Genomic DNA, 12,083 nt, shown 5'->3' with positions numbered 1-12,083 from the left:
GACGGAAGATCGAAATCAGCGAGATGGCTGCTGGCTGTGTGCCCGGAGACTCGAGTTCCTCGGGCACAGAGCTCGGAACAAGCAACACAACAGACATTTAACATCTTAAATCAGCGAGCTGTTTGTTATGTCCCCCCTGTCGCTGTGAAACGGGGGCATCCATTTTTCACTTATTAGAGAGAGAGAGAGAGAGAGAGAGGGAGGGAGAGAGAGAGAGAGAGAGAGAGAGAGAGAGAGAGAGAGAGAGAGAGAGAGAGAGAGAGAGAGAGAGAGAGAGAGAGAGAGAGAGAGAGAGAGAGAGAGAGAGAGAGAGAGAGAGTGATGGGGGAGAGGCTGTGATATGTTGAATTACCGGGTGGACGTGTACTCTATGGGGTTCTGCAAGTCTGTGCCCCTATTGACGCTTTGCTACAAGTTTCAGTGCTCGGTGGAGGGCGCCGATGCTTTCTTTAAATGGTGGGGGGGGGGGCGGGGAGATGGTTGCTTTGCTACTGCTTATGCCTGGGTGGGGTGAACTGGGGGGAATTTGAGGTACGAGCATTTAACTGTCATTCATTCTTTGGGTCTCTCCTGTTTTCGTGGATGGTTGCGAAGAGAAGAATTTCAGGATGTATATTGTATATATTTCTCTTATATTAACTACACATTTGATACATTTGAAATATTTGTATATCCTCTCCCTTAGAATGTCTGGCAATAAGTTAACCGCTGGTGTCAGGCTCATCCGCCTCTACTTTCCCGGCTCATCGTCAGAGCCTTTCTTGAACAATGGAAGCTGATCTACAGCACCTCGCAAGTGTCGAAAGACATTTTAAATACTCCTGGAGACAGGCTAAGGCCCCTGCAGTTTCCGGATTCGACTTCCACAAGGGTCGATGCGATGCTTTGTCAATGATTGAAAATTGATCTGTCCTGATTGAGACCATTAAACTATAAGACACAGGAGCACAATTAGGCCATTTGTCCCATCGCGTCTGCTCCGCCATTTCATCATGGCTGATCCATTTACTGTTCGCCACTGGCCCCCATCTCCATCCTTCTCTCCATATCCGTTCATGCCCTGAGCAGTCGAGAATCTGTCAACCTCTCCCTTTGATATACGTAAGGACTGCACCCACTGCTGCCCGTGACAACGAGCGAATTCCACAGATTCGCCATTCTCCAGCTTAAGATATTCCTCTTGCTCTCATTCTAAATGGATGCCCCTCCAATCTGAGACTGTCCTCTAGTCTTACACTCTCCCAGCAGAGGTATGATCCTCTCCACAAGAACTCTGTCAGAGACTTTCACCATTCGACAGGTTTCAATCGGGTCACCCCTCATTCTTCTGAATCCCAGTGAATGCAAACCGAAAGCCATCGAACCTGGAATCATGTTCGTGAATCTCGTTGAACCCTCTCCAATTTCAGCACATTCTTCTGAAGATAAGCGGTCTAAACCTGTTCACAATACTCCGTTTGAGGCCACACCAGCACTTTATAAAGCCGCTACATTACATCCTTGCTCTTGCATTGTATCTACCTTCAAATAAATGCTAATATCGCCTTTTCTTTCCTCATCACATACTCGAACTCTGAAATAACCTTGAGGGAATCCTGCACAACGAGTCCCAGTTCTCTGTGCTTGTCCGTGTTTTGCATTTTCTCTCCACTTAGAAAGTACTCAACCCTTTCATTTCCTCTACAAGTGTGAATGACCATTCACTTCCTGGCACTGCGTTCCATCTGCCACTTCTTTGTCCATTTTCCTCATCTGTCAGTCTTTCTGCAGCCTCGCTCCGTCCTTAAAACTATCTGTCGCTCCACCCATCTCCGTATTGTCTGCAAACGTTGCAAGAATGCCATCAATTAGATCATCCAAATCATTGACATATAACGTGAAAGAATTATCACAACACAGTCGTCTGTCGAACAACACTTCTCACTGGCAGCCAGCCGGAAAAGGACCCTCTCTTCCCATTCTTCGTCGCCTGCTAGTCAGCTACTGCTGGAATTATTTTTGTTGTATTTTATTCCCTCTCTGATGCTGGCTTCGACTTCTCTTGTCAGCCACGGTTGTCAATCTGTGATATTCTTTGCCAGAGACGTCATTCGGTATATCTAGGCAGAGGTTTATAAATTCTTGTTTAATCAGGGCAGGAAGGGCGACGGTGAGAGGGCAGGAGATGGGGGCTGAAAGGGAAAATGGAACAGCCATGATGAAAACGCGGATTTCATGGGTCAAATTTCCCGATTCTGCTCCAGAATCTTATGGACTTGTGAAGGCTGAACAGCTGGATGCTGTGGTCCATATAGATACCAATGCCATGGGTAGGAAGAGGGACGATGTTATTCAAAGTGAGTTCAGGGAGATGTGTGCAAAGTTAAATGGCGGGATTTACAGGGCTGTGTCCTTAGGATTGCTACCCATGCCACAGTACCAGTGAAATCAGAAGTATGAAGAGTATACAGTTTAACGTGTGGCGATGGAGCTGGTGCAGGCGGGAGAGCTGCAGATTTTTGGATCATTGAAAAATGATACACGTCTTGGCACTGTATTCCATCTGCCATTTTTTTCCTCTTTTTCCTCATGTGGCTGAGTACCTTTTCAGCTTCCCTGCTTCTACAAAGCTACCTGCCCCTTCACCGACCTTCATATCGTCCGCAAACCCTGCGACAAAGCTACCTGCCCCTTCACCGACCTTCATATCGTCCGCAAACACTGCGACAAAGCTACCTGTCCCTTCATCGACCTTCATACCGTCAGCAAACCCTGCGACAAAGCTACCTGCCCCTTCACCGACCTTCATATCGTCCGCAAACCCTGCGACAAAGCTACCTGCCCCTTCACCGACCTTCATATCGTCCGCAAACCCTGCGACAAAGCTACCTGCCCCTTCACCGACCTTCATATCGTCCGCAAACCCTGCGACAAAGCTACCTGCCCCTTCACCGACCTTCATATCGTCCGCAAACCCTGCGACAAAGCCATCATCCAATTCACTGACATATAATGTAACAGTGATCGGTCTCAACACAGACGTCTGTGGGACAACACCAAGCACGCCAGCCAAACGAGAAAAGGCTCCCTTACTTCAGACACTTTGCATTCTGCTAGTCAGACAATGCTGGAATCTTCCCTGTTTGTTAAGCAGCCTCATGTCCGGCAGCTTATCACCCTCGGGATCTGAACCAAGTAGCTGAGAGATTGCGGAGGCTTTAATAATGATCTTTCCAGAATCGGTAGGTTCTGGCGAAGTACCAGATGACTGGAAAATTGCAAATGTTACTCTGCTATTTAAGAAGGGTGGAAGGCGGCACAAATGAAACTATAGACCCGTTAGCCTGACACCAGTGTTTAGAAACCTGTTGGGAACGATTGTTAGGGATAAGATCATGGAGTACCTGGAAGCACATGACGAGATAGGCCAAAGGTAACATGGGTTCCTGAAAGGAAAATCCAGCCTGATAAAGACCTACTACAATTTCTGAGGTACTTACAAGCTCATAGACAAAAGAGGTGCAGTAGATATAGTGTATTTGGAAATTCCTAGCAAGATTGGAGTCCATGGCAATGCAGTCAGGCCAGACTGGAAAAATCGTCCCATGATGCGTTTTGCGTGGAACTGATGAGTAAAAAAAGCTACGACCTCGTTCATGGGGCTGTATTACAGAGAACTCAACACCCCGATGGATTTAGAGGAACTAATTTGCAGAGAGATCGTAGATCGCAAGAAACATAAGGTTGGTGTTATAGTGGGATATTAGTTCCCTTACAGTTCAGATGCAAATCGTCCCTTCTGTGCAGGTCCCAAAATGTTCCCTTACACACATCTGTCAGCTGCTGTCTATCACAGAGATTGGGAACAATGTAAAACCTTTCTGGTTGACTTCCAGTAACTCGTGGTTTTCCAGAAGTGACTGTGCTGGGATCATTTCTTTTTAACCTCTCTCTCAGTGATTTAGATGACGCATTGGATGGGTTTGTGGCCAGAATCGTCAGACTGTGAGGTCACTGTGCGTGAATGGCAATAGATGGACATATCCAGAGACCAAGTATTCGGTGGCATTCCGAAATAGTTCTTTGACTGACATTTGGCAGGCCATTGAGGAACTGAGTTAGATTCAATTTTGTTATGAACATGGAAATAACTGCAACTGGAAAGAGTGCGATAATTGATCTGCGATTAGAGAATGAGAGCGGGCAGTGGCAAAAGTTTGTGCAGAGAACACATTGCATATAATGACCACAAGATCATTTGTTTCACGGTAAATACGCATAAAGTTAGGTCTGGTGTGCGGGGTGAGATTCTAACTTGGAGAAAGGTCAATTTTAATGGAATCAGAAGTAATCTGTCAAGTGTGGATTAGCGAAGGCTGTTTTCTGGCAAATGTGAACTTGGGAAGTGGGAAGCTTCAAAAAGTGTAACTTTGGGAGTAAAATTCTTATATATGTCTGACTGAATAAAAGGTAAAGTTGAAAGATGTAGGCATCTTAGGTCCTTTTAGATGTTGAGGCCCTGGTGAAGATATAAAAGGAGGTTCACTGCAGGTATAAGCAGGCCGGAACAAATGAGGTGCTCATGGAGTATAAAAATGGAAGAGAACATAAGACACTGACGCAACAGCAATTGGCATTTTACGACAGTTAATTGAAGCATTCAGTCTGCACACGGTGATTTCCATTTAACTAATTATATGAATTCTAAAACAAATTGACTGCACCAGTGACTATTTGGTTTGTCATATTCAAGGGGTTAATATCACTTTTTAGACATCACTTCAATTTTGACACGAAATTGTCTTTCTGTTATTCGGTGTCAAAAAGCCAAATGAAATCATTGTGAATTAATGTTGTAAAACGATAAAACGTGAAAACTTTGAAAGTGGGTATGAATACTTTTTAAAATGCTGTAAAATACAAAACATCCTGCGTACAATTAAGAAACATTAGGACCGATGTTGTCCTTGATCCTGGTGCTGTGTGTTCTCACTCCTTTATGTCTGCTGCCCAATGGAAGGTGTGAGAAGACAGAATGACGGGGCGGAAAGGGTATTTGTTTATGTTAACTGCTTTCCAGGGGCAGCTAGAAATGCAGCTGGAGTCAATGGAGGGGAGTAATGTTTCTGTGACAGACAGTGCTGAGATCACAAAGTCCTTTTCTGACATGACTTCACAAATTGCCACACCTCACTCATCTGTACTGAACACCATTTGCCATTCCTCAGCCTACTCAACAAGCTGATCAAGAATCACTTGTATCAGAATCAGAACCGGTTTTTTTTTATCACCTGTATGTGTTGTGAAATTTGGAAACTATTACCATCAGGTAGGAGGTACAGAAGCCTAAAGGCAAACACTCATCGATTCAGGAACGGCTTTTTACCCTCTGCAATCCGATTCCTGAACGGGCATTGAAACCCTGGACACTGTAATTGTTATTATTATTTTATTTTGTTTTCTCCTTCCATACTATGTATCGCAGTGAACTGCTGCTGCTAAGCTAACAAATTCCACGACACATGCCAGCGGTAATAAACCTGATTCTGATTTGTTAACTTACCAGCAGCAGTTTCATCCAATACATGAAAACATAGAAAGGGAAAAAACAAAACAAGTAAAACAATAGCAGTAAGTATATATGCATATTTAAATGATGAAATATGCTGCAAATACAAAAATAATATATATATATTATAAAAGTGAGGTGGTGTTCATGGATACAATGTCCATTTAGGAATCGGATGGTAGAGGGGAAGAAGCTGTTCCTGAATCACTGAGTGTACGCCTTCAGGCTTCTGTATTTCTTTCTTGCCTTTAACAATGAGAAGAGGGCATGTCCTGGGTGGTGGAAGTCCTGCATTACTGACGTCGATTTTCTGATGCACCGCTACTTGACGATGTCTTTGATACTACCGAGGCTCGTACCCAAGATGGAGCTGACTAATTTTACAACTTCTGGAAGCTGATTTTGGTCCTGCACAGTAATTGCCCCCATCCCCACCAAAGAGTGAATCAGCCTGTTAGAATACTCTTCACTGTACATTGAGAGAGGTTTTTGAGCAACTTCCATTACTAGTTCTCAAAGAGAACTGATAGGCCAAACAGATGGTTCACTGCTGCTCAGTGATAAAATACAAAAAAAAACGTGCACGATTCAGAATCATTAAAGAATAGTAGAAATTCTGGAGTCATGATGATCATGATGAGGTCTGCTGGATAGAGACGTTTATACACATTCTGTCCGCAATAATTCAAAGAGATTGAAGGATAAGGTTGCAGGGTGACAAAACGTGGCAGGAGCACTTGGAAAGAAAAACAAATCCCGACCGGGGGAAAACAGCACCTGTTCTTTCAGTACTGTTCTCCAGCGGTTTAAGGACTGAGTCCAGTCGGAACATAACTCACAAGTGTTCTTGAAAGTCAAGTATTAACCCCTACCTACCAACAACCAAGCATTGCCAGTCTGGTCCCTTTCATGTTGGCTTATTTTGAAGCTTGTGACTTCCCTCCCAGAGATGATAGGAGTTTGTGCACTCAACTCTTGAAGGCTTGGACCCCATCGTCGGAGATGTTTCCAATCACAGCATCTGGAAGGCTGATCCCAATTCTGATAGCACAGTGAAGGAAGTTTCTGTCCAGTGTGCAGAGTCTCGCATTGGGCATAGAAAAGGCATGAGCAGGCACAGATAAATTTGATCGTGTGGCGCGCCGTCTCTCATAAGATGAAAACAGCATGGCGCGAAGGTCTTCAGGGCTGCGGCTGGTGGGCATTTTGCACAGCACATTGAGAAATCACATCTTTTCAAACTCTAATGGAATATAGCTGTTGTCTTGTCTTCTTTACAGTTACATTGTCATTTTGGGACAAGGATAGATCCTCAGAGATCCTAACTCCCAGGAACTTGAAACTGCCCACTCTCTCCTATTCTGATTCCTCTATGAGGATTGTTTCGTGTTCCCACGACTTACCCTTGTATTACTTAATACCTTCTTCATTCTTTCTATTGGTTTGAAGATAGTGATGGGAATGCGTGGTCAAGTTCGGAGTTTAGGGATCTATTCTGGAGAAGAGGTGAATTTTAGTGGATTTGACTGGATCTAGTAGAGGTGGAGTCAGAGAATCTGTATGACAGAAAATGAACAGATGGCAAGTGGGAGTTTTTTTTTATATGAGTGTGATTGCAGCTGTCCAGAAGAAGCATGTTCCTTTTAGAGTGAAGGATAATCTGGCAAGTTGAGGGAACCTTGGCCAATGAGAGGTATAAAGGCTCCGGTCAAGAAATAAAGGAAGCATACACTGGCTGTCGGAGGTCAGATTCGGGAATATCACCTGATGAGAATAAAAGTTATTAAGAATACTCTTAAGAGAGAAACCAGGAGAACAAGCCAATGTTATGTGATTGATCAGGTAGGTCAGGAAAATACCAAGAGGTTCTGTAGCTATGTTAGGAGTAACAGTGTGGCTTGGGAGAGAGAGGCCCCATAGAGAACAGCAGGGTCTCCATGTCTTGAGCCACAGGGAATGGGTGGGATCATGAATCGATCCATGATTTCTACTTTGTGTTTACTGAGTACAATATCATGGTTGCTCAATGGATAATGCAAACTCGTGGAGTTGATTTGGAGGGCATTCATATTACCAGTGAGCAGTTATGAGCAGCCTACACTGCATTAAGGTGAGGGAATCATCAGGGCTTGACCCACTGCTTTGTGGAAGGACAGAGAAAATTATTGAGGTCCACTGAAGGTTGCCTCAATGACTGAAGAGTGGCTAATGTTGTTTTACTGTTTAAAGAGCTGTCAAGGACAAGCCTGGGAACTGCAGGTCAGTTAGCCTGACTTCAGTAGTTCGGACGCTACTGGAGGGGATTCTGGGGAACAGGAATCACCTGTATCTGGATGGACAGTGTCTGATTAGCAGGAGTCAGCGTGGCTTTGTTTGCGGGAAGTTGTGGTTGATGGATCTACAGAGGTTTTTGAAGAGATAAATAAAACAGTTTCTCAGAAAGCAGACTAGGGAATAGTGATGTGCTCCAGCGGGCAGAGCTGAGAGTCTTGTCGTTCATTATTTTAAGTATGTATTTGCATACAAATGTAGAAGACTTCATCAGTAAGTCCGGACATGTTGGTTACAGTGAGGAATGTTCGCATAGATTACAGGGAGATCCTGATCAGTTAGGGGAAAGGGCCAGAGTGACAAATGGCTCACAACAGAGATGGAGATGAGAGAGAAATTTGTGAATCCTGTAGGATTTTCTCTATTTCTGCATAAATATGATCTAAATGTGATCATATCACCAATATCCTAAATCTGGATAAGAGTATACAATTAAATTAATAACACCAAAGGATTATACTTCTTAATTTATTTTTTCAGAGTCTGTGGGTCTTTGAAAGTGGTGGCAGTGTACACAGGGTGGTGAGGAAATCCTCTGACATTAATCCTTCATCAGTCAGGGCACTGAATACAAGAGTTAGGATGTATCCTCACAACTATACAGTATTTCGTTGAGACTGTAGTTGGATTGTTGCTCAGCAACAGAAAGGATGCGATTCAGCTGGAGAGGGTGCAGTAAAGATTCACAAGGAGCGACTGGGACTGAGTTACAAGGAGAGACTGGAAAGCCTCGGTCTTTGTTCCCGGAATGTAGAAAGCTGAGTGTGGAGCGTATAGAAGTGTATAAACTCTGAGGGACATGGCTGATAAAGTGAATGGCTACAGTCTCTTTCACAACATCTAAAACTTAAACAAGCTGTGTATCCTAGAGTTCCATTTAACCTGTGTTTGGCCCATATCCCTCTCAACCTCTCCGATCCATTCACCTGTCCGAATGTCTGCTAAACATTGTGATTGTGTCTCCTCTGCAGCTTCTACTGGCAGCTCGTATCATACACCCACCACTCACTGTGTGGAAGAAGTTGCCGAGTGTCCCTTTTGATCTTTCCCCTTTCAAAACATTCTGCCCTTTCCCAGCTCAGTGATTTTTATCCTATAAATGAGACACCAGAACTGCCCACAATACATTGTGGTCTCACCAGTGACCTGTACTGTCACAACATGAAGTCCCATCTCCTGTACCCCAAGCTCTAACTGATGAATGCCTTCTTCACCACCTTACCTACGCTTCCAGAGCACTATGTGCTTGTAATCCTTGTTCTGTCTGCTCTCCAACACTCTTGAAGATCTGACTAGCTGCCACAGTTACCCCTGTCGGTGCCCCCTGTTAAATATTTTTCTGTCACTGGGGCTCAGTCAGAACACTGAACAGTGCGGTATAGGAACAGATCCTTCTTCCCACCATGTCTGTGCTGAACACAATGCCACATTAAACGGAATCTCTTCTCTCCCTTCAATGTCACTATCATATCTGCTTCCATCACTCCCCATGGCAGCCCATACCGGGCCCCACCACTCTGTAAATAAAACTGATCTATCTCTTGCCCTGTTCACCATCTTTAAATGATCACCCTGTCACAGTAAAGGTAGCCTTCTTGAATTTGACATTTCCACTCTGGGAAAATGACTCTGACTGTTTCCCTTATGTACAACTGCATAGTTTTATAAACTTCGGTCAGGTCCCCCCTCAGCCTCCTTCACTCCAGCAAAAGCAGCCCCAGAGTGTCTGATCTTTACCTGTAACACAAGACCCCAGTCCAGGTAACATTTCTGTGAATCTTTTCTTCACCTTTCCAGCTTAATCACTTCTTCCTTATTTTGCTGACCAGAATTGCACAGGTTACTGCAGCTGTGATGCAATTAATATTTTGTGCAACTGTAATGCAACTCCTCTGCTGCCAAAGGGAGGCATGCTGTCCACCTACTTCATAACCATGACAATCTGTGCTATGACTTTTCGGGAACTATGTACCTGTATCCCAAGATCTCTCTGTTCACTAACACTTCACAGGACATTGTGTATGTCCTGGCCTGCTTTACCTTCCCAAACTCCATCGCTGTGTACTTGTCTGACACTGTAGCAACACTTCTCCGTCTCTCTGCACAGATCACACAGAGATAAATGTCCATCAACCGTTCTATGCACCTGTCTGCTGTTTGTGTGTAACTTGTACAAGAGAACACTTGGACCCCTCTGTACTTGAATCATGTGCTGTTTCTCTCCATATAAATAATAGTCCGCGTTTTGATTCTTTCCATCACTGAACACGCCATCGCTGTTTACCACATTAAACACCATTTTCCAAGTATTTTCTCTTTTACCCAGCGTCTCTATATCCTGTAGCAGAGACCAAATGTCCCATCACAACATTACCCCCACCACATCCTATGTCATTGACAGACACCCTTGGACACCACACACTCTGTCCCCTCCTCCGGGTGAATAATATCGATTGTGAATAATTGACGGCCCTCAACTTACCCCTGCTCCCTTAGAAAATCCAATACCAACCCAGCCTCCGCCTACTCCACCAAAATTTTAATATTGATAGTATGTAATTGAGGGTGGTTTTTATCCATGGATATTCCAGTGGTTACATCCTCCAATCCTGAAACAAACCTGTTAACTGAGTTTCTGTCTTCTATGTAAAAACCAGTCTTCTATTCTTGTGAACTCGTCTTGTGATATCTGGTGTTGTGCACCAACCTTTCATGTGGCACCTTGTTAGATGCATTCTGAAAACCCAACCACGTCTATAGGATCCTTTCTAGCAGCTAGACAAACTTTTTTCATGTTGATCAAACATGAGTTGCCTTTCACTCACTGAGGTGACAGGGTCTCAAATTGGGTGAAAGTCTGGGAAGTTGATGATGAAACATTTGGATACTGGCCTTCATCAGTCAATGCACCGAGGATAGTTGTCGGGGTGTTATGTTGTAGTTGTATAAGATGTGAGTTTCCATTGAAATATCGTGTTTAGTTTTGGTCACACTGTCACAGGAAAGATGTCATTAAGCTGGAAATAAGGAAGGGGAAGTTTACAAGGTCATTGTTGGGTCACAAATGACTGAGTTATGAGCAGTTTAGGATTGTGTTTCTTGGAATGTGGGAGAACGAGGGGCAATATTATAGAGGTGTATGAATCAAGGAAGTTCGCAGATAGTGTGGATGCATAGAGACACCACATAGAAAAACAGGGATGTGGAATCCGCAACTACAGGGCACCAGATTGCAAGAAGGCAGAGATTAAACAGGAATCTGTTGCTCTATATCTCTCAGTCAGACGGTGGTCAGTTTCGCACATCATGCCCACTGGGGCACAGACCACTGCCCCGAGTTCTCAGTGCTGTGCCAGTCGTTCAAGCTGTCCCCAGGTGCAGCCAGTCTTCGTGGTGGATACATCCTTTCTCAGAGATGAAGACTTTGGAGCTTCTGTGGCTCCGGGTTTTTGTGGGATTGGTTTGCTGGAGTTATGATGTTTAACTCTACTCCATTTGCATCCGGGCTTTGGACAGTGCTGGTACACTGAATATGTTCGAACACTGAGGTCCCTCTCCCGGTCAGCCTGCAACCATCTCCCTAAATAGCTGTAAGATCCAACACGTTTCTCACAGTACAACGCATTCATTCACCCTATCTATACCCTTCATAATTTTGTATACCACTGTTTAATCTCCCCTCATTCTCATACGCTCCAAGGAATAAGGTTAAAATGCCTTGAGATTTTTCTTGATTCTGCTCACCAAGGACAGTTTATGTCCCGTTTTGGCTTTTCTAATCACCTGTTTAAGCACTTTCTGCTATCTTTCTGCATACCGCCGTTAAAGTGCTCTGTGTTAATATCCCGCGAAACATCAAACTAGCCCTTTTCCCCCTGTCTCCTACTACCACATTTCAGGCTGCGGCAGTACATGCTGAGGGACACACTGAGGCTTGGTGTAGCCGACTGTGTCCCTGTAGAATGATGTGAGTAGAGATGTGCACAGTCCAGCTCTCATCAGCCTCATCAGAAAGTGCATATCTGTATTGTAATCCATTTGTCACTCTGTGGCCCTCTTCCCCAAATGGTCAGGGTCTCCCTGTAATCTATAATAGCCTTCATGAACTGGTGTTTAACTCTCTATGCCAATTTGCATGTCGCTCAGGTGGTAATGCAAACATCCTCTTTCCTCGTTCTCCCTATGTTGTCGGTGCCCACATGCA

Source organism: Hemitrygon akajei, unplaced genomic scaffold (genome assembly GCF_048418815.1).
Source record: "Hemitrygon akajei unplaced genomic scaffold, sHemAka1.3 Scf000037, whole genome shotgun sequence".
NCBI lineage: Eukaryota > Metazoa > Chordata > Chondrichthyes > Myliobatiformes > Dasyatidae > Hemitrygon > Hemitrygon akajei.
This window is presented reverse-complemented; position numbering follows the sequence as displayed.